A 25,994-nucleotide genomic window follows, 5' to 3' on the forward strand; every position below is an offset into this window, starting at 1 on the left:
CAAAAAGACGCTTCTCTCGCTCTGAAACGCTCAAAATTGACATAAGCCACTTTTCACCCTTAATGAATGAAAGTGCAGGAAAAACCTTGTTTGCCATCAAGAAGATCCAAATTCAACAAGTTCAGGCTAAGAAACCTCAGTGAAAAACCTTTTTTCAGTCCAATACAGCTTATGCTATTACACAATGCAAAAAGACGCTTCTCTCGCTCTGAAACGCTCAAAATTGACATAAGCCACTTTTCACCCTTAATGAATGAAAGTGCAGGAAAAACCTTGTTTGCCATCAAGAAGATCCAAATTCAACCAGTTCAAGCTACAAAACTTACTCGAAAAACCTTTTTGTAGTCCAATACAGCTTATGCTATTACAGAATGCAAAAAGACGCTTCTCTCGCTCTGAAACGCTCAAAATTGACATAAGCCACTTTTCACCCTTAATGAATGAAAGCACAGGAAAAACCTTGTTTGCCATCAAGAAGATCCAAATTCAACCTGCTCAGGCTAAGAAACCTCAGTGAAAAACCTTTTTTCAGTCCAATACAGCTTATGCTATTACACAATGCAAAAAGACGCTTCTCTCGCTCTGAAACGCTCAAAATTGACATAAGCCACTTTTCACCCTTAATGAATGAAAGTGCAGGAAAAACCTTGTTTGCCATCAAGAAGATCCAAATTCAACCAGTTCAAGTTTCAAAACTTACTCGAAAAACCTTTTTTCAGTCCAATACAGCTTATGCTATTACAGAATGCAAAAAGACGCTTCTCTCGCTCTGAAACGCTCAAAATTGACATAAGCCAGTTTGCACCCTTAATGAATGAAAGTGCAGGAAAAACCTTGTTTGCCATCAAGAAGACCCAAATTCAACCAGTTCAGGCTAGGAAACCTCAGTGAAAAACCTTTTTTCAGTCCAATACAGCTTATGCTATTACACAATGCAAAAAGACGCTTGTCTCGCTCTGAAACGCTCAAAATTGACATAAGCCAGTTTGCACCTTTAATGAATGAAAGTGCAGGAAAAACCTTGTTTGCCATCAAGAAGATCCAAATTCAACCAGTTCAAGCTAGAAAACTTACTCGAAAAACCTTTTTTCAGACAAGTACAGCTTATGCTATTGTACAATGCAAAAAGACGCTTCTCTCGCTCTGAAACGCTCAAAATTGACATAAGCCACTTTTCACCCTTAATGAATGAAAGTGCAGGAAAAACCTTGTTTGCCATCAACAAGACCCAAATTCAACCAGTTCAGGCTAGGAAACCTCAGTGAAAAACCTTTTTTCAGACAAATACAGCTTATGCTATTGTACAATGCAAAAAGACGCTTCTCTCGCTCTGAAACGCTCAAAATTGACATAAGCCACTTTTCACCCTTAATGAATGAAAGTGCAGGAAAAACCTTGTTTGCCATCAAGAAGACCCAAATTCAACCAGTTCAGGCTAGGAAACCTCAGTGAAAAACCTTTTTTCAGACAAATACAGCTTATGCTATTGTACAATGCAAAAAGACGCTTCTCTCGCTCTGAAACGCTCAAAATTGACATAAGCCACTTTTCACCCTTAATGAATGAAAGTGCAGGAAAAACCTTGTTTGCCATCAAGAAGATCCAAATTCAACCAGTTCAAGCTACAAAACTTACTCGAAAAACCTTTTTTCAGTCCAATACAGCTTATGCTATTACAGAATGCAAAAAGACGCTTCTCTCGCTCTGAAACGCTCAAAATTGACATAAGCCAGTTTGCACCCTTAATGAATGAAAGTGCAGGAAAAACCTTGTTTGCCATCAAGAAGACCCAAATTCAACCTGTTCAGGCTAATAAACCTCAGTGAAAAACCTTTTTTCAGACAAATACAGGTTATGCTATTGTACAATGCAAAAAGACGCTTGTCTCGCTCTGAAACGCTCAAAATTGACATAAGCCAGTTTGCACCTTTAATGAATGAAAGTGCAGGAAAAACCTTGTTTGCCATCAAGAAGATCCAAATTCAACCAGTTCAAGCTAGAAAACTTACTCGAAAAACCTTTTTTCAGACAAATACAGCTTATGCTATTGTACAATGCAAAAAGACGCTTCTCTCGCTCTGAAACGCTCAAAATTGACATAAGCCACTTTTCACCCTTAATGAATGAAAGTGCAGGAAAAACCTTGTTTGCCATCAAGAAGACCCAAATTCAACCTGTTCAGGCTAGGAAACCTCAGTGAAAAACCTTTATTCTGACAAATACAGCTTATGCTATTTTACAATGCAAAAAGACGCTTCTCTCGCTCTGAAACGCTCAAAATTGACATAAGCCACTTTTCACCCTTAATGAATGAAAGCACAGGAAAAACCTTGTTTGCCATCAAGAAGACCCAAATTCAACCAGTTCAGGCTAGGAAACCTCAGTGAAAAACCTTTTTTCAGACAAATACAGCTTATGCTATTGTACAATGCAAAAAGACGCTTGTCTCGCTCTGAAACGCTCAAAATTGACATAAGCCACTTTTCATCCTTAATGAATGAAAGCACAGGAAAAACCTTGTTTGCCATCAAGAAGGTCCAAATTCAACCTGTTCAGGCTAAGAAACCTCAGTGAAAAACCTTTTTTCAGTCCAATACAGCTTATGCTATTACACAATGCAAAAAGACGCTTGTCTCGCTCTGAAACGCTCAAAATTGACATAAGCCAGTTTGCACCTTTAATGAATGAAAGTGCAGGAAAAACCTTGTTTGCCATCAAGAAGATCCAAATTCAACCAGTTCAAGCTAGAAAACTTACTCGAAAAACCTTTTTTCAGACAAGTACAGCTTATGCTATTGTACAATGCAAAAAGACGCTTCTCTCGCTCTGAAACGCTCAAAATTGACATAAGCCACTTTTCACCCTTAATGAATGAAAGTGCAGGAAAAACCTTGTTTGCCATCAAGAAGACCCAAATTCAACCAGTTCAGGCTAGGAAACCTCAGTGAAAAACCTTTTTTCAGACAAATACAGCTTATGCTATTGTACAATGCAAAAAGACGCTTCTCTCGCTCTGAAACGCTCAAAATTGACATAAGCCACTTTTCACCCTCAATGAATGAAAGCACAGGAAAAACCTTGTTTGCCATCAAGAAGATCCAAATTCAACCTGTTCAGGCAAAGAAACCTCAGTGAAAAAGCTTTTTTCAGACAAATACAGCTTATGCTATTGTACAATGCAAAAAGACGCTTCTCTCGCTCTGAAACGCTCAAAATTGACATAAGCCACTTTTCACCCTCAATGAATGAAAGCACAGGAAAAACCTTGTTTGCCATCAAGAAGATCCAAATTCAACATGTCCAGGCTAAGAAACCTCAGTGAAAAACCTTTTTTCAGACAAATACAGCTTATGCTATTGTACAATGCAAAAAGACGCTTGTCTCGCTCTGAAACGCTCAAAATTGACATAAGCCAGTTTGCACCTTTAGTGAATGAAAGTGCAGGAAAACCCTTGTTTGCCATCAAGAAGACCCAAATTCAACCAGTTCAGGCTAGGAAACCTCAGTGAAAAACCTTTTTTCAGACAAATACAGCTTATGCTATTGTACAATGCAAAAAGAGGCTTCTCTCGCTCTGAAACGCTCAAAATTGACATAAGCCACTTTTCACCCTCAATGAATGAAAGCACAGGAAAAACCTTGTTTGCCATCAAGAAGATCCAAATTCAACCTGTTCAGGCTAAGAAACCTCAGTGAAAAAGCTTTTTTCAGACAAATACAGCTTATGCTATTGTACAATGCAAAAAGACGCTTCTCTCGCTCTGAAACGCTCAAAATTGACATAAGCCACTTTTCACCCTTAATGAATGAAAGTGCAGGAAAAACCTTGTTTGCCATCAAGAAGACCCAAATTCAACTAGTTCAGGCTAGGAAACCTCAGTGAAAAACCTTTTTTCAGTCCAATACAGCTTATGCTATTGTACAATGCAAAAAGACGCTTCTCTCGCTCTGAAACGCTCAAAATTGACATAAGCCAGTTTGCACCTTTAATGAATGAAAGTGCAGGAAAAACCTTGTTTGCCATCAAGAAGATCCAAATTCAACCTGTTCAGGCTAAGAAACCTCAGTGAAAAACCTTTTTTCAGACAGATACAGCTCATGCTATTGTACAATGCAAAAAGACGCTTCTCTCGCTCTGAAACGCTCAAAATTGACATAAGCCACTTTTCACCCTTAATGAATGAAAGCACAGGAAAACCTTGTTTGCCATCAAGAAGATCCAAATTCAACATGTTCAGGCTAAGAAACCTCAGTGAAAAAGCTTTTTTCAGACAAATACAGCTTATGCTATTGTACAATGCAAAAAGAGGCTTCTCTCGCTCTGAAACGCTCAAAATTGACATAAGCCACTTTTCACCCTTAATGAATGAAAGCACAGGAAAAACCTTGTTTGCCATCAAGAAGATCCAAATTCAACCTGTTCAGGCTAAGAAACCTCAGTGAAAAACCTTTTTTCAGACAAATACAGCTTATGCTATTGTACAATGCAAAAAGAGGCTTCTCTCGCTCTGAAACGCTCAAAATTGACATAAGCCACTTTTCACCCTTAATGAATGAAAGCACAGGAAAAACCTTGTTTGCCATCAAGAAGATCCAAATTCAACCTGTTCAGGCTAAGAAACCTCAGTGAAAAAGCTTTTTTCAGACAAATACAGCTTATGCTATTGTACAATGCAAAAAGAGGCTTCTCTCGCTCTGAAACGCTCAAAATTGACATAAGCCACTTTTCACCCTTAATGAATGAAAGCACAGGAAAAACCTTGTTTGCCATCAAGAAGATCCAAATTCAACCTGTTCAGGCTAAGAAACCTCAGTGAAAAAGCTTTTTTCAGACAAATACAGCTTATGCTATTGTACAATGCAAAAAGAGGCTTCTCTCGCTCTGAAACGCTCAAAATTGACATAAGCCACTTTTCACCCTCAATGAATGAAAGCACAGGAAAAACCTTGTTTGCCATCAAGAAGATCCAAATTCAACCTGTTCAGGCTAAGAAACCTCAGTGAAAAAGCTTTTTTCAGACAAATACAGCTTATGCTATTGTACAATGCAAAAAGAGGCTTCTCTCGCTCTGAAACGCTCAAAATTGACATAAGCCACTTTTCACCCTTAATGAATGAAAGCACAGGAAAAACCTTGTTTGCCATCAAGAAGATCCAAATTCAACCTGTTCAGGCTAAGAAACCTCAGTGAAAAACCTTTTTTCAGACAAATACAGCTTATGCTATTGTACAATGCAAAAAGAGGCTTCTCTCGCTCTGAAACGCTCAAAATTGACTAAAAACCACTTTTCACCCTTAATGAATGAAAGCACAGGAAAAACCTTGTTTGCCATCAAGAAGATCCAAATTCAACATGTTCAGGCTAAGAAACCTCAGTGAAAAATCTTTTTTCAGACAAATACAGCTTATGCTATTGTACAATGCAAAAAGAGGCTTCTCTCGCTCTGAAACGCTCAAAATTGACATAAGCCACTTTTCACCCTTAATGAATGAAAGCACAGGAAAAACCTTGTTTGCCATCAAGAAGATCCAAATTCAACCTGTTCAAGCTAAGAAACCTCAGTGAAAAACCTTTTTTCAGAAAAATACAGCTTATGCTATTGTACAATGCAAAAAGACGCTTCTCTCGCTCTGAAACGCTCAAAATTGACATAAGCCACTTTTCACCCTCAATGAATGAAAGCACAGGAAAAACCTTGTTTGCCATCAAGAAGATCCAAATTCAACCTGTTCAGGCTAAGAAAGCTCAGTGAAAAAGCTTTTTTCAGACAAATACAGCTTATGCTATTGTACAATGCAATAAGAGGCTTCTCTCGCTCTGAAACGCTCAAAATTGACATAAGCCACTTTTCACCCTTAATGAATGAAAGCACAGGAGAAACCTTGTTTGCCATCAAGAAGATCCAAATTCAACCTGTTCATTGCTAGGAAACCTCAGTGAAAAACCTTTTTTCAGACAAATACAGCTTATGCTATTGTACAATGCAAAAAGAGCCTTCTCTCGCTCTGAAACGCTCAAAATTGACATAAGCCACTTTTCACCCTTAATGAATGAAAGCACAGGAAAAACCTTGTTTGCCATCAAGAAGATCCAAATTCAACCTGTTCAGGCTAGGAAACTTACTTGAAAAACCCTTTTTCAGTGAAATACAACATAGTCTACTTCACAGTTCAAAAACACACGTCTCTCGCTCTGAAATGCTCAAAGTTGACAGAAGTGAGTTTTCACCATAAATGGATTAAAGAACACGTTAAACCATGTTTGCCATGATATTTATCCAAATTCAACTATTCCTGGCAAAGAAAATTCCTTGAATAACCCTTTTTCAGTGAAATACAGATTAAGGAACTTCACAGTGAAAAAATACGCTTCTCTCGATCTGAAACGCTCAAAATTGACATAAGTGAGTTTTTAGCGCAGCGTCTCGGCATGAGATGGAGACTAGACTTGCCTGTTATTCGCTGTCCACTCTCTGTAAGGATTGGCAGGATCTCCAGTGTCTTCTCCACTTTCAGAGGACGAGTCAGAGGCACTCACAGAAGTGGGCTCCAATAAGCATTCTGTGTCAGACTTCCCCTCGAGATTGTGTCTTCTTCAGATGACTCCTGCAGCTTGCTGGCGGATAAAGGCTGCAGGTCTTTCTCCTTCTCTGCCCACTAATGAAATGACCCCTCAGCCAAGCTGCATGTTTATCTTTGGTTGTGGGAAGCAGCCAGGTGCATAAACACAGTGACAGTTGTTTTTGTTTTTGTTTTTGAGTACAGCAAAGGCAAGAGGCCATGTTTTTACTCAAGCGGCTCTTCAAAGACACATGAAAGACATCTTTCAAAAAATGCCATTTTTTCACCCTTAAAAGATCAATACGTGGTTACAGATTCACACACTCTCTCTCTCACACACACGTACAGGCGCGCAAACACACGCACACACACACACGAAAACTCTTGGGGTCGGCTAATAGTAACAGGGGTGCATAGTATAACTGGCAAAAAGTAGAAGTGAAACCATGTTTGACGTGAGCCAGTTTTCGCCATGAATGAATTGAAAGACAGGTGAAATGCTCTTTGCCTTGAACAAGATCCAAATTCAACCTGTTCAGGCTAAGAAACCTCAGTGAAAAACCTTTTTTCAGACAAATACAGCTTATGCTATTGTACAATGCAAAAAGACGCTTCTCTCGCTCTGAAACGCTCAAAATTGACATAAGCCAGTTTGCAGCTTTAATGAATGAAAGTGCAGGAAAAACCTTGTTTGCCATCAAGAAGACCCAAATTCAACCAGTTCAGGCTAGGAAACCTCAGTGAAAAAAAACTTTTTTCAGTCCAATACAGCTTATGCTATTACACAATGCAAAAAGACGCTTGTCTCGATCTGAAACGCTCAAAATTGACATAAGCCAGTTTGCACCTTTAAAAAATGAAAGTGCAGGAAAAACCTTGTTTGCCATCAAGAAAATCCAAATTCAACCAGTTCAAGCTAGAAAACTTACTCGAAAAACCTTTTTTCAGTCCAATACAGCTTATGCTATTACACAATGCAAAAAGACGCTTCTCTCGCTCTGAAACGCTGAAAATTGACATAAGCCAGTTTGCACCTTTAATGAATGAAAGTGCAGGAAAAACCTTGTTTGCCATCAAGAAGATCCAAATTCAACCTGTTCAGGCTAAGAAAGCTCAGTGAAAAACCTTTTTTCAGTCACATACAGCTTATGCTATTACACAATGCAAAAAGACGCTTGTCTCGCTCTGAAACGCTCAAAATTGACATAAGCCAGTTTGCACCTTTAATGAATGAAAGTGCAGGAAAAACCTTGTTTGCCATCAAGAAGACCCAAATTCAACCACTTCAGGCTAGAAAACCTCAGTGAAAAACCTTTTTTCAGTCCAATACAGCTTATGCTATTACACAATGCAAAAAGACGCTTGTCTCGCTCTGAAACGCTCAAAATTGACATAAGCCAGTTTGCACCTTTAATGAATGAAAGTGCAGGAAAAACCTTGTTTGCCATCAAGAAGACCCAAATTCAACCAGTTCAGGCTAGGAAACCTCAGTGAAAAACCTTTTTTCAGTCCAATACAGCTTATGCTATTACACAATGCAAAAAGACGCTTGTCTCGCTCTGAAACGCTCAAAATTGACATAAGCCAGTTTGCACCTTTAATGAATGAAAGTGCAGGAAAAACCTTGTTTGCCATCAAGAAGACCCAAATTCAACCAGTTCAGGCTAGGAAACCTCAGTGAAAAACCTTTTTTCAGTCCAATACAGCTTATGCTATTACACAATGCAAAAAGACGCTTCTCTCGCTCTGAAACGCTCAAAATTGACATGAGCCAGTTTGCACCTTTAATGAAAGAAAGTGCAGGAAAAACCTTGTTTGCCATCAAGAAGATCCAAATTCAACCAGTTCAGGCTAGAAAACTTACTCGAAAAACCTTTTTTCAGTCCAATACAGCTTATGCTATTACACAATGCAAAAAGACGCTTGTCTTGCTCTGAAACGCTCAAAATTGACATAAGCCAGTTTGCACCTTTAATGAATGAAAGTGCAGGAAAAACCTTGTTTGCCATCAAGAAGACCCAAATTCAACCACTTCAGGCTAGAAAACCTCAGTGAAAAACCTTTTTTCAGTCCAATACAGCTTATGCTGTTACACAATGCAAAAAGACGCTTGTCTCGCTCTGAAACGCTCAAAATTGACATAAGCCAGTTTGCACCTTTAATGAATGAAAGTGCAGGAAAAACCTTGTTTGCCATCAAGAAGACCCAAATTCAACCACTTCAGGCTAGAAAACCTCAGTGAAAAACCTTTTTTCAGTCCAATACAGCTTATGCTATTACACAATGCAAAAAGACGCTTGTCTCGCTCTGAAACGCTCAAAATTGACATAAGCCAGTTTGCACCTTTAATGAATGAAAGTGCAGGAAAAACCTTGTTTGCCATCAAGAAGATCCAAATTCAACCAGTTCAGGCTAGGAAACCTCAGTGAAAAACTTTTTTCAGTCCAATACAGCTTATGCTATTACACAATGCAAAAAGACGCTTGTCTCGCTCTGAAACGCTCAAAATTGACATAAGCCAGTTTGCACCTTTAGTGAATGAAAGTGCAGGAAAACCCTTGTTTGCCATCAAGAAGACCCAAATTTAACCATTTCAGGCTAGAAAACTTACTGGAAAAACCTTTTTTCAGTCCAATACAGCTTATGCTATTACACAATGCAAAAAGACGCTTGTCTCGCTCTGAAACGCTCAAAATTGACATAAGCCAGTTTGCACCTTTAATGAAAGAAAGTGCAGGAAAAACCTTGTTTGCCATCAAGAAGACCCAAATTCAACCAGTTCAGGCTAGAAAACTTACTCGAAAAACCTTTTTTCAGTCCAATACAGCTTATGCTATTACACAATGCAAAAAGACGCTTGTCTCGCTCTGAAACGCTCAAAATTGACATAAGCCAGTTTGCACCTTTAGTGAATGAAAGTGCAGGAAAACCCTTGTTTGCCATCAAGAAGACCCAAAGTCAACCACTTCAGGCTAGGAAACCTCAGTGAAAAATCTTTTTTCAGTCAAATACAGCTTATGCTATTACACAATGCAAAAAGACGCTTCTCTCGCTCTGAAACGCTCAAAATTGACATAAGCCAGTTTGCACCTTTAATGAAAGAAAGTGCAGGAAAAACCTTTTTTGCCATCAAGAAGATCCAAATTCAACCAGTTCAGGCTAGAAAACTTACTCGAAAAACCTTTTTTCAGTCCAATACAGCTTATGCTATTACACAATGCAAAAAGACGCTTGTCTCGCTCTGAAACGCTCAAAATTGACATAAGCCAGTTTGCACCTTTAATGAATGAAAGTGCAGGAAAAACCTTGTTTGCCATCAAGAAGATCCAAATTCAACCAGTTCAGGCTAGGAAACCTCAGTGAAAAACCTTTTTTCAGTCCAATACAGTTTATGCTATTACACAATGCAAAAAGACGCTTCTCTCGCTCTGAAACGCTCAAAATTGACATAAGGCAGTTTGCACCTTTAATGAATGAAAGTGCAGGAAAAACCTTGTTTGCCATCAAGAAGACCCAAATTCAACCAGTTCAGGCTAGGAAACCTCAGTGAAAAACCTTTTTTCAGTCCAATACAGCTTATGCTATTACACAATGCAAAAAGACGCTTGTCTCGCTCTGAAACGCTCAAAATTGACATAAGCCAGTTTGCAGCTTTAATGAATGAAAGTGCAGGAAAAACCTTGTTTGCCATCAAGAAGACCCAAATTCAACCAGTTCAGGCTAGGAAACCTCAGTGAAAAAAAACTTTTTTCAGTCCAATACAGCTTATGCTATTACACAATGCAAAAAGACGCTTGTCTCGATCTGAAACGCTCAAAATTGACATAAGCCAGTTTGCACCTTTAAAAAATGAAAGTGCAGGAAAAACCTTGTTTGCCATCAAGAAAATCCAAATTCAACCAGTTCAAGCTAGAAAACTTACTCGAAAAACCTTTTTTCAGTCCAATACAGCTTATGCTATTACACAATGCAAAAAGACGCTTCTCTCGCTCTGAAACGCTGAAAATTGACATAAGCCAGTTTGCACCTTTAATGAATGAAAGTGCAGGAAAAACCTTGTTTGCCATCAAGAAGATCCAAATTCAACCTGTTCAGGCTAAGAAAGCTCAGTGAAAAACCTTTTTTCAGTCACATACAGCTTATGCTATTACACAATGCAAAAAGACGCTTGTCTCGCTCTGAAACGCTCAAAATTGACATAAGCCAGTTTGCACCTTTAATGAATGAAAGTGCAGGAAAAACCTTGTTTGCCATCAAGAAGACCCAAATTCAACCACTTCAGGCTAGAAAACCTCAGTGAAAAACCTTTTTTCAGTCCAATACAGCTTATGCTATTACACAATGCAAAAAGACGCTTCTCTCGCTCTGAAACGCTCAAAATTGACATAAGCCAGTTTGCACCTTTAATGAATGAAAGTGCAGGAAAAACCTTGTTTGCCATCAAGAAGACCCAAATTGAACCAGTTCAGGCTAGGAAACCTCAGTGAAAAACCTTTTTTCAGTCAAATACAGCTTATGCTATTACACAATGCTAAAAGACGCTTCTCTCGCTCTGAAACGCTCAAAATTGACATAAGCCAGTTTGCACCTTTAATGAATGAAAGTGCAGGAAAAACCTTGTTTGCCATCAAGAAGATCCAAATTGAACCAGTTCAGGCTAGAAAACTTACTCGAAAAACCTTTTTTCAGTCCAATACAGCTTATGCTATTACACAATGCAAAAAGACGCTTGTCTCGCTCTGAAACGCTCAAAATTGACATAAGCCAGTTTGCACCTTTAATGAATGAAAGTGCAGGAAAAACCTTGTTTGCCATCAAGAAGATCCAAATTCAACCAGTTCAGGCTAGGAAACCTCAGTGAAAAACCTTTTTTCAGTCCAATACAGCTTATGCTATTACACAATGCAAAAAGACGCTTCTCTCGCTCTGAAACGCTCAAAATTGACATGAGCCAGTTTGCACCTTTAATGAAAGAAAGTGCAGGAAAAACCTTGTTTGCCATCAAGAAGATCCAAATTCAACCAGTTCAGGCTAGAAAACTTACTCGAAAAACCTTTTTTCAGTCCAATACAGCTTATGCTATTACACAATGCAAAAAGACGCTTGTCTTGCTCTGAAACGCTCAAAATTGACATAAGCCAGTTTGCACCTTTAATGAATGAAAGTGCAGGAAAAACCTTGTTTGCCATCAAGAAGACCCAAATTCAACCACTTCAGGCTAGAAAACCTCAGTGAAAAACCTTTTTTCAGTCCAATACAGCTTATGCTGTTACACAATGCAAAAAGACGCTTGTCTCGCTCTGAAACGCTCAAAATTGACATAAGCCAGTTTGCACCTTTAATGAATGAAAGTGCAGGAAAAACCTTGTTTGCCATCAAGAAGACCCAAATTCAACCACTTCAGGCTAGAAAACCTCAGTGAAAAACCTTTTTTCAGTCCAATACAGCTTATGCTATTACACAATGCAAAAAGACGCTTGTCTCGCTCTGAAACGCTCAAAATTGACATAAGCCAGTTTGCACCTTTAATGAATGAAAGTGCAGGAAAAACCTTGTTTGCCATCAAGAAGATCCAAATTCAACCAGTTCAGGCTAGGAAACCTCAGTGAAAAACCTTTTTTCAGTCCAATACAGCTTATGCTATTACACAATGCAAAAAGACGCTTGTCTCGCTCTGAAACGCTCAAAATTGACATAAGCCAGTTTGCACCTTTAGTGAATGAAAGTGCAGGAAAACCCTTGTTTGCCATCAAGAAGACCCAAATTTAACCATTTCAGGCTAGAAAACTTACTGGAAAAACCTTTTTTCAGTCCAATACAGCTTATGCTATTACACAATGCAAAAAGACGCTTGTCTCGCTCTGAAACGCTCAAAATTGACATAAGCCAGTTTGCACCTTTAATGAAAGAAAGTGCAGGAAAAACCTTGTTTGCCATCAAGAAGACCCAAATTCAACCACTTCAGGCTAGAAAACCTCAGTGAAAAACCTTTTTTCAGTCCAATACAGCTTATGCTATTACACAATGCAAAAAGACGCTTGTCTCGCTCTGAAACGCTCAAAATTGACATAAGCCAGTTTGCACCTTTAATGAATGAAAGTGCAGGAAAAACCTTGTTTGCCATCAAGAAGACCCAAATTCAACCACTTCAGGCTAGAAAACCTCAGTGAAAAACCTTTTTTCAGTCCAATACAGCTTATGCTATTACACAATGCAAAAAGACGCTTCTCTCGCTCTGAAACGCTCAAAATTGACATAAGGCAGTTTGCACCTTTAATGAATGAAAGTGCAGGAAAAACCTTGTTTGCCATCAAGAAGACCCAAATTCAACCAGTTCAGGCTAGGAAACCTCAGTGAAAAACCTTTTTTCAGTCCAATACAGCTTATGCTATTACACAATGCAAAAAGACGCTTGTCTCGCTCTGAAACGCTCAAAATTGACATAAGCCAGTTTGCACCTTTAATGAATGAAAGTGCAGGAAAAACCTTGTTTGCCATCAAGAAGACCCAAATTCAACCAGTTCAGGCTAGAAAACTTACTCGAAAAACCTTTTTTCAGTCCAATACAGCTTATGCTATTACACAATGCAAAAAGACGCTTGTCTCGCTCTGAAACGCTCAAAATTGACATAAGCCAGTTTGCACCTTTAGTGAATGAAAGTGCAGGAAAACCCTTGTTTGCCATCAAGAAGACCCAAAGTCAACCACTTCAGGCTAGGAAACCTCAGTGAAAAATCTTTTTTCAGTCAAATACAGCTTATGCTATTACACAATGCAAAAAGACGCTTCTCTCGCTCTGAAACGCTCAAAATTGACATAAGCCAGTTTGCACCTTTAATGAAAGAAAGTGCAGGAAAAACCTTTTTTGCCATCAAGAAGATCCAAATTCAACCAGTTCAGGCTAGAAAACTTACTCGAAAAACCTTTTTTCAGTCCAATACAGCTTATGCTATTACACAATGCAAAAAGACGCTTGTCTCGCTCTGAAACGCTCAAAATTGACATAAGCCAGTTTGCACCTTTAATGAATGAAAGTGCAGGAAAAACCTTGTTTGCCATCAAGAAGATCCAAATTCAACCAGTTCAGGCTAGGAAACCTCAGTGAAAAACCTTTTTTCAGTCCAATACAGTTTATGCTATTACACAATGCAAAAAGACGCTTCTCTCGCTCTGAAACGCTCAAAATTGACATGAGCCAGTTTGCACCTTTAATGAAAGAAAGTGCAGGAAAAACCTTGTTTGCCATCAAGAAGATCCAAATTCAACCAGTTCAGGCTAGAAAACTTACTCGAAAAACCTTTTTTCAGTCCAATACAGCTTATGCTATTACACAATGCAAAAAGACGCTTCTCTCGCTCTGAAACGCTCAAAATTGACATGAGCCAGTTTGCACCTTTAATGAAAGAAAGTGCAGGAAAAACCTTGTTTGCCATCAAGAAGATCCAAATTCAACCAGTTCAGGCTAGAAAACTTACTCGAAAAACCTTTTTTCAGTCCAATACAGCTTATGCTATTACACAATGCAAAAAGACGCTTGTCTTGCTCTGAAACGCTCAAAATTGACATAAGCCAGTTTGCACCTTTAATGAATGAAAGTGCAGGAAAAACCTTGTTTGCCATCAAGAAGACCCAAATTCAACCACTTCAGGCTAGAAAACCTCAGTGAAAAACCTTTTTTCAGTCCAATACAGCTTATGCTGTTACACAATGCAAAAAGACGCTTGTCTCGCTCTGAAACGCTCAAAATTGACATAAGCCAGTTTGCACCTTTAATGAATGAAAGTGCAGGAAAAACCTTGTTTGCCATCAAGAAGACCCAAATTCAACCACTTCAGGCTAGAAAACCTCAGTGAAAAACCTTTTTTCAGTCCAATACAGCTTATGCTATTACACAATGCAAAAAGACGCTTGTCTCGCTCTGAAACGCTCAAAATTGACATAAGCCAGTTTGCACCTTTAATGAATGAAAGTGCAGGAAAAACCTTGTTTGCCATCAAGAAGATCCAAATTCAACCAGTTCAGGCTAGGAAACCTCAGTGAAAAACCTTTTTTCAGTCCAATACAGCTTATGCTATTACACAATGCAAAAAGACGCTTGTCTCGCTCTGAAACGCTCAAAATTGACATAAGCCAGTTTGCACCTTTAGTGAATGAAAGTGCAGGAAAACCCTTGTTTGCCATCAAGAAGACCCAAATTTAACCATTTCAGGCTAGAAAACTTACTGGAAAAACCTTTTTTCAGTCCAATACAGCTTATGCTATTACACAATGCAAAAAGACGCTTGTCTCGCTCTGAAACGCTCAAAATTGACATAAGCCAGTTTGCACCTTTAATGAAAGAAAGTGCAGGAAAAACCTTGTTTGCCATCAAGGAGACCCAAATTCAACCACTTCAGGCTAGAAAACCTCAGTGAAAAACCTTTTTTCAGTCCAATACAGCTTATGCTATTACACAATGCAAAAAGACGCTTGTCTCGCTCTGAAACGCTCAAAATTGACATAAGCCAGTTTGCACCTTTAATGAATGAAAGTGCAGGAAAAACCTTGTTTGCCATCAAGAAGACCCAAATTCAACCACTTCAGGCTAGAAAACCTCAGTGAAAAACCTTTTTTCAGTCCAATACAGCTTATGCTATTACACAATGCAAAAAGACGCTTCTCTCGCTCTGAAACGCTCAAAATTGACATAAGGCAGTTTGCACCTTTAATGAATGAAAGTGCAGGAAAAACCTTGTTTGCCATCAAGAAGACCCAAATTCAATAAGTTCAGGCTAGGAAACCTCAGTGAAAAACCTTTTTTCAGTCCAATACAGCTTATGCTATTACACAATGCAAAAAGACGCTTGTCTCGCTCTGAAACGCTCAAAATTGACATAAGCCAGTTTGCACCTTTAATGAATGAAAGTGCAGGAAAAACCTTGTTTGCCATCAAGAAGACCCAAATTCAACCAGTTCAGGCTAGAAAACTTACTCGAAAAACCTTTTTTCAGTCCAATACAGCTTATGCTATTACACAATGCAAAAAGACGCTTGTCTCGCTCTGAAACGCTCAAAATTGACATAAGCCAGTTTGCACCTTTAGTGAATGAAAGTGCAGGAAAACCCTTGTTTGCCATCAAGAAGACCCAAAGTCAACCACTTCAGGCTAGGAAACCTCAGTGAAAAATCTTTTTTCAGTCAAATACAGCTTATGCTATTACACAATGCAAAAAGACGCTTCTCTCGCTCTGAAACGCTCAAAATTGACATAAGCCAGTTTGCACCTTTAATGAAAGAAAGTGCAGGAAAAACCTTTTTTGCCATCAAGAAGATCCAAATTCAACCAGTTCAGGCTAGAAAACTTACTCGAAAAACCTTTTTTCAGTCCAATACAGCTTATGCTATTACACAATGCAAAAAGACGCTTGTCTCGCTCTGAAACGCTCAAAATTGACATAAGCCAGTTTGCACCTTTAGTGAATGAAAGTGCAGGAAAACCCTTGTTTGCCATCAAGAAGACCCAAAGTCAACCACTTCAGGCTAGGAAACCTCAGTGAAAAATCTTTTTTCAGTCAAATACAGCTTATGCTATTACACAATGCAAAAAGACGCTTCTCTCGCTCTGAAACGCTCAAAATTGACATAAGCCAGTTTGCACCTTTAATGAAAGAAAGTGCAGGAAAAACCTTTTTTGCCATCAAGAAGATCCAAATTCAACCAGTTCAGGCTAGAAAACTTACTCGAAAAACCTTTTTTCAGTCCAATACAGCTTATGCTATTACACAATGCAAAAAGACGCTTGTCTCGCTCTGAAACGCTCAAAATTGACATAAGCCAGTTTGCACCTTTAATGAATGAAAGTGCAGGAAAAACCTTGTTTGCCATCAAGAAGATCCAAATTCAACCAGTTCAGGCTAGGAAACCTCAGTGAAAAACCTTTTTTCAGTCCAATACAGTTTATGCTATTACACAATGCAAAAAGACGCTTCTCTCGCTCTGAAACGCTCAAAATTGACATGAGCCAGTTTGCACCTTTAATGAAAGAAAGTGCAGGAAAAACCTTGTTTGCCATCAAGAAGATCCAAATTCAACCAGTTCAGGCTAGAAAACTTACTCGAAAAACCTTTTTTCAGTCCAATACAGCTTATGCTATTACACAATGCAAAAAGACGCTTCTCTCGCTCTGAAACGCTCAAAATTGACATAAGCCAGTTTGCACCTTTAATGAATGAAAGTGCAGGAAAAACCTTGTTTGCCATCAAGAAGACCCAAATTCAACCACTTCAGGCTAGAAAACCTCAGTGAAAAACCTTTTTTCAGTCCAATACAGCTTATGCTGTTACACAATGCAAAAAGACGCTTGTCTCGCTCTGAAACGCTCAAAATTGACATAAGCCAGTTTGCACCTTTAATGAATGAAAGTGCAGGAAAAACCTTGTTTGCCATCAAGAAGACCCAAATTCAACCACTTCAGGCTAGAAAACCTCAGTGAAAAACCTTTTTTCAGTCCAATACAGCTTATGCTATTACACAATGCAAAAAGACGCTTGTCTCGCTCTGAAACGCTCAAAATTGACATAAGCCAGTTTGCACCTTTAATGAATGAAAGTGCAGGAAAAACCTTGTTTGCCATCAAGAAGATCCAAATTCAACCAGTTCAGGCTAGGAAACCTCAGTGAAAAACCTTTTTTCAGTCCAATACAGCTTATGCTATTACACAATGCAAAAAGACGCTTGTCTCGCTCTGAAACGCTCAAAATTGACATAAGCCAGTTTGCACCTTTAGTGAATGAAAGTGCAGGAAAACCCTTGTTTGCCATCAAGAAGACCCAAATTTAACCATTTCAGGCTAGAAAACTTACTGGAAAAACCTTTTTTCAGTCCAATACAGCTTATGCTATTACACAATGCAAAAAGACGCTTGTCTCGCTCTGAAACGCTCAAAATTGACATAAGCCAGTTTGCACCTTTAATGAAAGAAAGTGCAGGAAAAACCTTGTTTGCCATCAAGGAGACCCAAATTCAACCACTTCAGGCTAGAAAACCTCAGTGAAAAACCTTTTTTCAGTCCAATACAGCTTATGCTATTACACAATGCAAAAAGACGCTTGTCTCGCTCTGAAACGCTCAAAATTGACATAAGCCAGTTTGCACCTTTAATGAATGAAAGTGCAGGAAAAACCTTGTTTGCCATCAAGAAGACCCAAATTCAACCACTTCAGGCTAGAAAACCTCAGTGAAAAACCTTTTTTCAGTCCAATACAGCTTATGCTATTACACAATGCAAAAAGACGCTTCTCTCGCTCTGAAACGCTCAAAATTGACATAAGGCAGTTTGCACCTTTAATGAATGAAAGTGCAGGAAAAACCTTGTTTGCCATCAAGAAGACCCAAATTCAATAAGTTCAGGCTAGGAAACCTCAGTGAAAAACCTTTTTTCAGTCCAATACAGCTTATGCTATTACACAATGCAAAAAGACGCTTGTCTCGCTCTGAAACGCTCAAAATTGACATAAGCCAGTTTGCACCTTTAATGAATGAAAGTGCAGGAAAAACCTTGTTTGCCATCAAGAAGACCCAAATTCAACCAGTTCAGGCTAGAAAACTTACTCGAAAAACCTTTTTTCAGTCCAATACAGCTTATGCTATTACACAATGCAAAAAGACGCTTGTCTCGCTCTGAAACGCTCAAAATTGACATAAGCCAGTTTGCACCTTTAGTGAATGAAAGTGCAGGAAAACCCTTGTTTGCCATCAAGAAGACCCAAAGTCAACCACTTCAGGCTAGGAAACCTCAGTGAAAAATCTTTTTTCAGTCAAATACAGCTTATGCTATTACACAATGCAAAAAGACGCTTCTCTCGCTCTGAAACGCTCAAAATTGACATAAGCCAGTTTGCACCTTTAATGAAAGAAAGTGCAGGAAAAACCTTTTTTGCCATCAAGAAGATCCAAATTCAACCAGTTCAGGCTAGAAAACTTACTCGAAAAACCTTTTTTCAGTCCAATACAGCTTATGCTATTACACAATGCAAAAAGACGCTTGTCTCGCTCTGAAACGCTCAAAATTGACATAAGCCAGTTTGCACCTTTAATGAATGAAAGTGCAGGAAAAACCTTGTTTGCCATCAAGAAGATCCAAATTCAACCAGTTCAGGCTAGGAAACCTCAGTGAAAAACCTTTTTTCAGTCCAATACAGTTTATGCTATTACACAATGCAAAAAGACGCTTCTCTCGCTCTGAAACGCTCAAAATTGACATAAGGCAGTTTGCACCTTTAATGAATGAAAGTGCAGGAAAAACCTTGTTTGCCATCAAGAAGACCCAAATTCAACCAGTTCAGGCTAGGAAACCTCAGTGAAAAACCTTTTTTCAGTCCAATACAGCTTATGCTATTACACAATGCAAAAAGACGCTTGTCTCGCTCTGAAACGCTCAAAATTGACATAAGCCAGTTTGCACCTTTAATGAATGAAAGTGCAGGAAAAACCTTGTTTGCCATCAAGAAGATCCAAATTCAACCAGTTCAGGCTAGGAAACCTCAGTGAAAAACCTTTTTTCAGTCCAATACAGCTTATGCTATTACACAATGCAAAAAGACGCTTCTCTCGCTCTGAAACGCTCAAAATTGACATGAGCCAGTTTGCACCTTTAATGAAAGAAAGTGCAGGAAAAACCTTGTTTGCCATCAAGAAGACCCAAATTCAACCACTTCAGGCTAGGAAACCTCAGTGAAAAACCTTTTTTCAGTCCAATACAGCTTATGCTATTACACAATGCAAAAAGACGCTTGTCTCGCTCTGAAACGCTCAAAATTGACATAAGCCAGTTTGCACCTTTAGTGAATGAAAGTGCAGGAAAACCCTTGTTTGCCATCAAGAAGACCCAAATTTAACCATTTCAGGCTAGAAAACTTACTGGAAAAACCTTTTTTCAGTCCAATACAGCTTATGCTATTACACAATGCAAAAAGACGCTTGTCTCGCTCTGAAACGCTCAAAATTGACATAAGCCAGTTTGCACCTTTAATGAAAGAAAGTGCAGGAAAAACCTTTTTTGCCATCAAGAAGACCCAAATTTAACCATTTCAGGCTAGAAAACTTACTGGAAAAACCTTTTTTCAGTCCAATACAGCTTATGCTATTACACAATGCAAAAAGACGCTTGTCTCGCTCTGAAACGCTCAAAATTGACATAAGCCAGTTTGCACCTTTAATGAATGAAAGTGCAGGAAAAACCTTGTTTGCCATCAAGAAGACCCAAATTCAACCAGTTCAGGCTAGGAAACCTCAGTGAAAAACCTTTTTTCAGTCCAATACAGCTTATGCTATTACACAATGCAAAAAGACGCTTGTCTCGCTCTGAAACGCTCAAAATTGACATAAGCCAGTTTGCACCTTTAGTGAATGAAAGTGCAGGAAAACCCTTGTTTGCCATCAAGAAGACCCAAATTTAACCATTTCAGGCTAGAAAACTTACTGGAAAAACCTTTTTTCAGTCCAATACAGCTTATGCTATTACACAATGCAAAAAGACGCTTGTCTCGCTCTGAAACGCTCAAAATTGACATAAGCCAGTTTGCACCTTTAATGAATGAAAGTGCAGGAAAAACCTTGTTTGCCATCAAGAAGATCCAAATTCAACCAGTTCAGGCTAGAAAACTTACTCGAAAAACCTTTTTTCAGTCCAATACAGCTTATGCTATTACACAATGCAAAAAGACGCTTGTCTCGCTCTGAAACGCTCAAAATTGACATAAGCCAGTTTGCACCTTTAATGAATGAAAGTGCAGGAAAAACCTTGTTTGCCATCAAGAAGACCCAAATTCAACCAGTTCAGGCTAGGAAACCTCAGTGAAAAACCTTTTTTCAGTCCAATACAGCTTATGCTATTACACAATGCAAAAAGACGCTTGTCTCGCTCTGAAACGCTAAAAATGGACATAAGCCAGTTTGCACCTTTAGTGAATGAAAGTGCAGGAAAACCCTTGTTTGCCATCAAGAAGACCCAAATTTAACCATTTCAGGCTAGAAAACTTACTGGAAAAACCTTTTTTCAGTCCAATACAGCTTATGCTATTACACAATGCAAAAAGACGCTTCTCTCGCTCTGAAACGCTCAAAATTGACATAAGCCAGTTTGCACCTTTAATGAAAGAAAGTGCAGGAAAAACCTTGTTTGCCATCAAGAAGACCCAAATTCAACCAGTTCAGGCTAGGAAACCTCAGTGAAAAACCTTTTTTCAGTCCAATACAGCTTATGCTATTACACAATGCAAAAAGACGCTTGTCTCGCTCTGAAACGCTCAAAATTGACATAAGCCAGTTTGCACCTTTAGTGAATGAAAGTGCAGGAAAACCCTTGTTTGCCATCAAGAAGACCCAAATTTAACCATTTCAGGCTAGAAAACTTACTGGAAAAACCTTTTTTCAGTCCAATACAGCTTATGCTATTACACAATGCAAAAAGACGCTTGTCTCGCTCTGAAACGCTCAAAATTGACATAAGCCAGTTTGCACCTTTAATGAATGAAAGTGCAGGAAAAACCTTGTTTGCCATCAAGAAGATCCAAATTCAACCAGTTCAGGCTAGAAAACTTACTCGAAAAACCTTTTTTCAGTCCAATACAGCTTATGCTATTACACAATGCAAAAAGACGCTTGTCTCGCTCTGAAACGCTCAAAATTGACATAAGCCAGTTTGCACCTTTAATGAATGAAAGTGCAGGAAAAACCTTGTTTGCCATCAAGAAGACCCAAATTCAACCAGTTCAGGCTAGGAAACCTCAGTGAAAAACCTTTTTTCAGTCCAATACAGCTTATGCTATTACACAATGCAAAAAGACGCTTGTCTCGCTCTGAAACGCTAAAAATGGACATAAGCCAGTTTGCACCTTTAGTGAATGAAAGTGCAGGAAAACCCTTGTTTGCCATCAAGAAGACCCAAATTTAACCATTTCAGGCTAGAAAACTTACTGGAAAAACCTTTTTTCAGTCCAATACAGCTTATGCTATTACACAATGCAAAAAGACGCTTCTCTCGCTCTGAAACGCTCAAAATTGACATAAGCCAGTTTGCACCTTTAATGAAAGAAAGTGCAGGAAAAACCTTGTTTGCCATCAAGAAGACCCAAATTCAACCAGTTCAGGCTAGGAAACCTCAGTGAAAAACCTTTTTTCAGTCCAATACAGCTTATGCTATTACACAATGCAAAAAGACGCTTGTCTCGCTCTGAAACGCTCAAAATTGACATAAGCCAGTTTGCACCTTTAATGAATGAAAGTGCAGGAAAACCCTTGTTTGCCATCAAGAAGACCCAAATTTAACCATTTCAGGCTAGAAAACTTACTGGAAAAACCTTTTTTCAGTCCAATACAGCTTATGCTATTACACAATGCAAAAAGACGCTTGTCTCGCTCTGAAACGCTCAAAATTGACATAAGCCAGTTTGCACCTTTAATGAATGAAAGTGCAGGAAAAACCTTGTTTGCCATCAAGAAGACCCAAATTCAACCAGTTCAGGCTAGGAAACCTCAGTGAAAAACCTTTTTTCAGTCCAATACAGCTTATGCTATTACACAATGCAAAAAGACGCTTGTCTCGCTCTGAAACGCTCAAAATTGACATAAGCCAGTTTGCACCTTTAGTGAATGAAAGTGCAGGAAAACCCTTGTTTGCCATCAAGAAGACCCAAATTCAACCAGTTCAGGCTAGAAAACTTACTCGAAAAACCTTTTTTCAGTCCAATACAGCTTATGCTATTACACAATGCAAAAAGACGCTTCTCTCGCTCTGAAACGCTCAAAATTGACATGAGCCAGTTTGCACCTTTAATGAAAGAAAGTGCAGGAAAAACCTTGTTTGCCATCAAGAAGATCCAAATTCAACCAGTTCAGGCTAGAAAACTTACTCGAAAAACCTTTTTTCAGTCCAATACAGCTTATGCTATTACACAATGCAAAAAGACGCTTGTCTCGCTCTGAAACGCTCAAAATTGACATAAGCCAGTTTGCACCTTTAATGAATGAAAGTGCAGGAAAAACCTTGTTTGCCATCAAGAAGACCCAAATTCAACCACTTCAGGCTAGAAAACCTCAGTGAAAAACCTTTTTTCAGTCCAATACAGCTTATGCTGTTACACAATGCAAAAAGACGCTTGTCTCGCTCTGAAACGCTCAAAATTGACATAAGCCAGTTTGCACCTTTAATGAATGAAAGTGCAGGAAAAACCTTGTTTGCCATCAAGAAGACCCAAATTCAACCAGTTCAGGCTAGGAAACCTCAGTGAAAAACCTTTTTTCAGTCCAATACAGCTTATGCTATTACACAATGCAAAAAGACGCTTGTCTCGCTCTGAAACGCTCAAAATTGACATAAGCCAGTTTGCACCTTTAGTGAATGAAAGTGCAGGAAAACCCTTGTTTGCCATCAAGAAGACCCAAATTTAACCATTTCAGGCTAGAAAACTTACTGGAAAAACCTTTTTTCAGTCCAATACAGCTTATGCTATTACACAATGCAAAAAGACGCTTCTCTCGCTCTGAAACGCTCAAAATTGACATAAGCCAGTTTGCACCTTTAATGAAAGAAAGTGCAGGAAAAACCTTGTTTGCCATCAAGAAGACCCAAATTCAACCAGTTCAGGCTAGGAAACCTCAGTGAAAAACCTTTTTTCAGTCCAATACAGCTTATGCTATTACACAATGCAAAAAGACGCTTGTCTCGCTCTGAAACGCTCAAAATTGACATAAGCCAGTTTGCACCTTTAATGAATGAAAGTGCAGGAAAAACCTTGTTTGCCATCAAGAAGATCCAAATTCAACCAGTTCAGGCTAGGAAACCTCAGTGAAAAACCTTTTTTCAGTCCAATACAGCTTATGCTATTACACAATGCAAAAAGACGCTTGTCTCGCTCTGAAACGCTCAAAATTGACATAAGCCAGTTTGCACCTTTAATGAATGAAAGTGCAGGAAAAACCTTGTTTGCCATCAAGAAGATCCAAATTCAACCAGTTCAGGCTAGGAAACCTCAGTGAAAAACCTTTTTTCATTCCAATACAGCTTATGCTATTACACAATGCAAAAAGACGCTTGTCTCGCTCTGAAACGCTCAAAATTGACATAAGCCAGTTTGCACCTTTAGTGAATGAAAGTGCAGGAAAACCCTTGTTTGCCATCAAGAAGACCCAAATTTAACCATTTCAGGCTAGAAAACTTACTGGAAAAACCTTTTTTCAGTCCAATACAGCTTATGCTATTACACAATGCAAAAAGACGCTTGTCTCGCTCTGAAACGCTCAAAATTGACATAAGCCAGTTTGCACCTTTAATGAATGAAAGTGCAGGAAAAACCTTGATTGCCATCAAGAAGATCCAAATTCAACCAGTTCAGGCTAGGAAACCTCAGTGAAAAACCTTTTTTCAGTCCAATACAGCTTATGCTATTACACAATGCAAAAAGACGCTTGTCTTGCTCTGAAACGCTCAAAATTGACATAAGCCAGTTTGCACCTTTAATGAATGAAAGTGCAGGAAAAACCTTGTTTGCCATCAAGAAGACCCAAATTCAACCACTTCAGGCTAGAAAACCTCAGTGAAAAACCTTTTTTCAGTCCAATACAGCTTATGCTATTACACAATGCAAAAAGACGCTTCTCTCGCTCTGAAACGCTCAAAATTGACATAAGGCAGTTTGCACCTTTAATGAATGAAAGTGCAGGAAAAACCTTGTTTGCCATCAAGAAGACCCAAATTCAACCAGTTCAGGCTAGGAAACCTCAGTGAAAAACCTTTTTTCAGTCCAATACAGCTTATGCTATTACACAATGCAAAAAGACGCTTGTCTCGCTCTGAAACGCTCAAAATTGACATAAGCCAGTTTGCACCTTTAGTGAATGAAAGTGCAGGAAAACCCTTGTTTGCCATCAAGAAGACCCAAATTCAACCAGTTCAGGCTAGAAAACTTACTCGAAAAACCTTTTTTCAGTCCAATACAGCTTATGCTATTACACAATGCAAAAAGACGCTTGTCTCGCTCTGAAACGCTCAAAATTGACATAAGCCAGTTTGCACCTTTAATGAATGAAAGTGCAGGAAAAACCTTGTTTGCCATCAAGAAGACCCAAATTGAACCACTTCAGGCTAGAAAACCTCAGTGAAAAACCTTTTTTCAGTCAAATACAGCTTATGCTATTACACAATGCAAAAAGACGCTTGTCTCGCTCTGAAACGCTCAAAATTGACATAAGCCAGTTTGCACCTTTAATGAATGAAAGTGCAGGAAAAACCTTGTTTGCCATCAAGAAGACCCAAATTCAACCACTTCAGGCTAGAAAACCTCAGTGAAAAACCTTTTTTCAGTCCAATACAGCTTATGCTATTACACAATGCAAAAAGACGCTTCTCTCGCTCTGAAACGCTCAAAATTGACATAAGGCAGTTTGCACCTTTAATGAATGAAAGTGCAGGAAAAACCTTGTTTGCCATCAAGAAGACCCAAATTCAACCAGTTCAGGCTAGGAAACCTCAGTGAAAAACCTTTTTTCAGTCCAATACAGCTTATGCTATTACACAATGCAAAAAGACGCTTGTCTCGCTCTGAAACGCTCAAAATTGACATAAGCCAGTTTGCACCTTTAGTGAATGAAAGTGCAGGAAAACCCTTGTTTGCCATCAAGAAGACCCAAATTCAACCAGTTCAGGCTAGAAAACTTACTCGAAAAACCTTTTTTCAGTCCAATACAGCTTATGCTATTACACAATGCAAAAAGACGCTTGTCTCGCTCTGAAACGCTCAAAATTGACATAAGCCAGTTTGCACCTTTAATGAATGAAAGTGCAGGAAAAACCTTGTTTGCCATCAAGAAGACCCAAATTCAACCACTTCAGGCTAGAAAACCTCAGTGAAAAACCTTTTTTCAGTCCAATACAGCTTATGCTGTTACACAATGCAAAAAGACGCTTGTCTCGCTCTGAAACGCTCAAAATTGACATGAGCCAGTTTGCACCTTTAGTGAATGAAAGTGCAGGAAAAACCTTGTTTGCCATCAAGAAGATCCAAATTCAACCAGTTCAGGCTAGAAAACTTACTCGAAAAACCTTTTTTCAGTCCAATACAGCTTATGCTATTACACAATGCAAAAAGACGCTTGTCTCGCTCTGAAACGCTCAAAATTGACATAAGCCAGTTTTCACCTTTAATGAATGAAAGTGCAGGAAAAACCTTGTTTGCCATCAAGAAGATCCAAATTCAACCAGTTCAGGCTAGGAAACCTCAGTGAAAAACCTTTTTTCAGTCCAATACAGCTTATGCTATTACACAATGCAAAAAGACGCTTGTCTCGCTCTGAAACGCTCAAAATTGACATAAGCCAGTTTGCACCTTTAATGAATGAAAGTGCAGGAAAAACCTTGTTTGCCATCAAGAAGATCCAAATTCAACCAGTTCAGGCTA

This window comes from Pagrus major, chromosome 23, assembly GCF_040436345.1.
Source record: "Pagrus major chromosome 23, Pma_NU_1.0".
NCBI classification, from domain to species: Eukaryota; Metazoa; Chordata; class Actinopteri; order Spariformes; family Sparidae; genus Pagrus; species Pagrus major.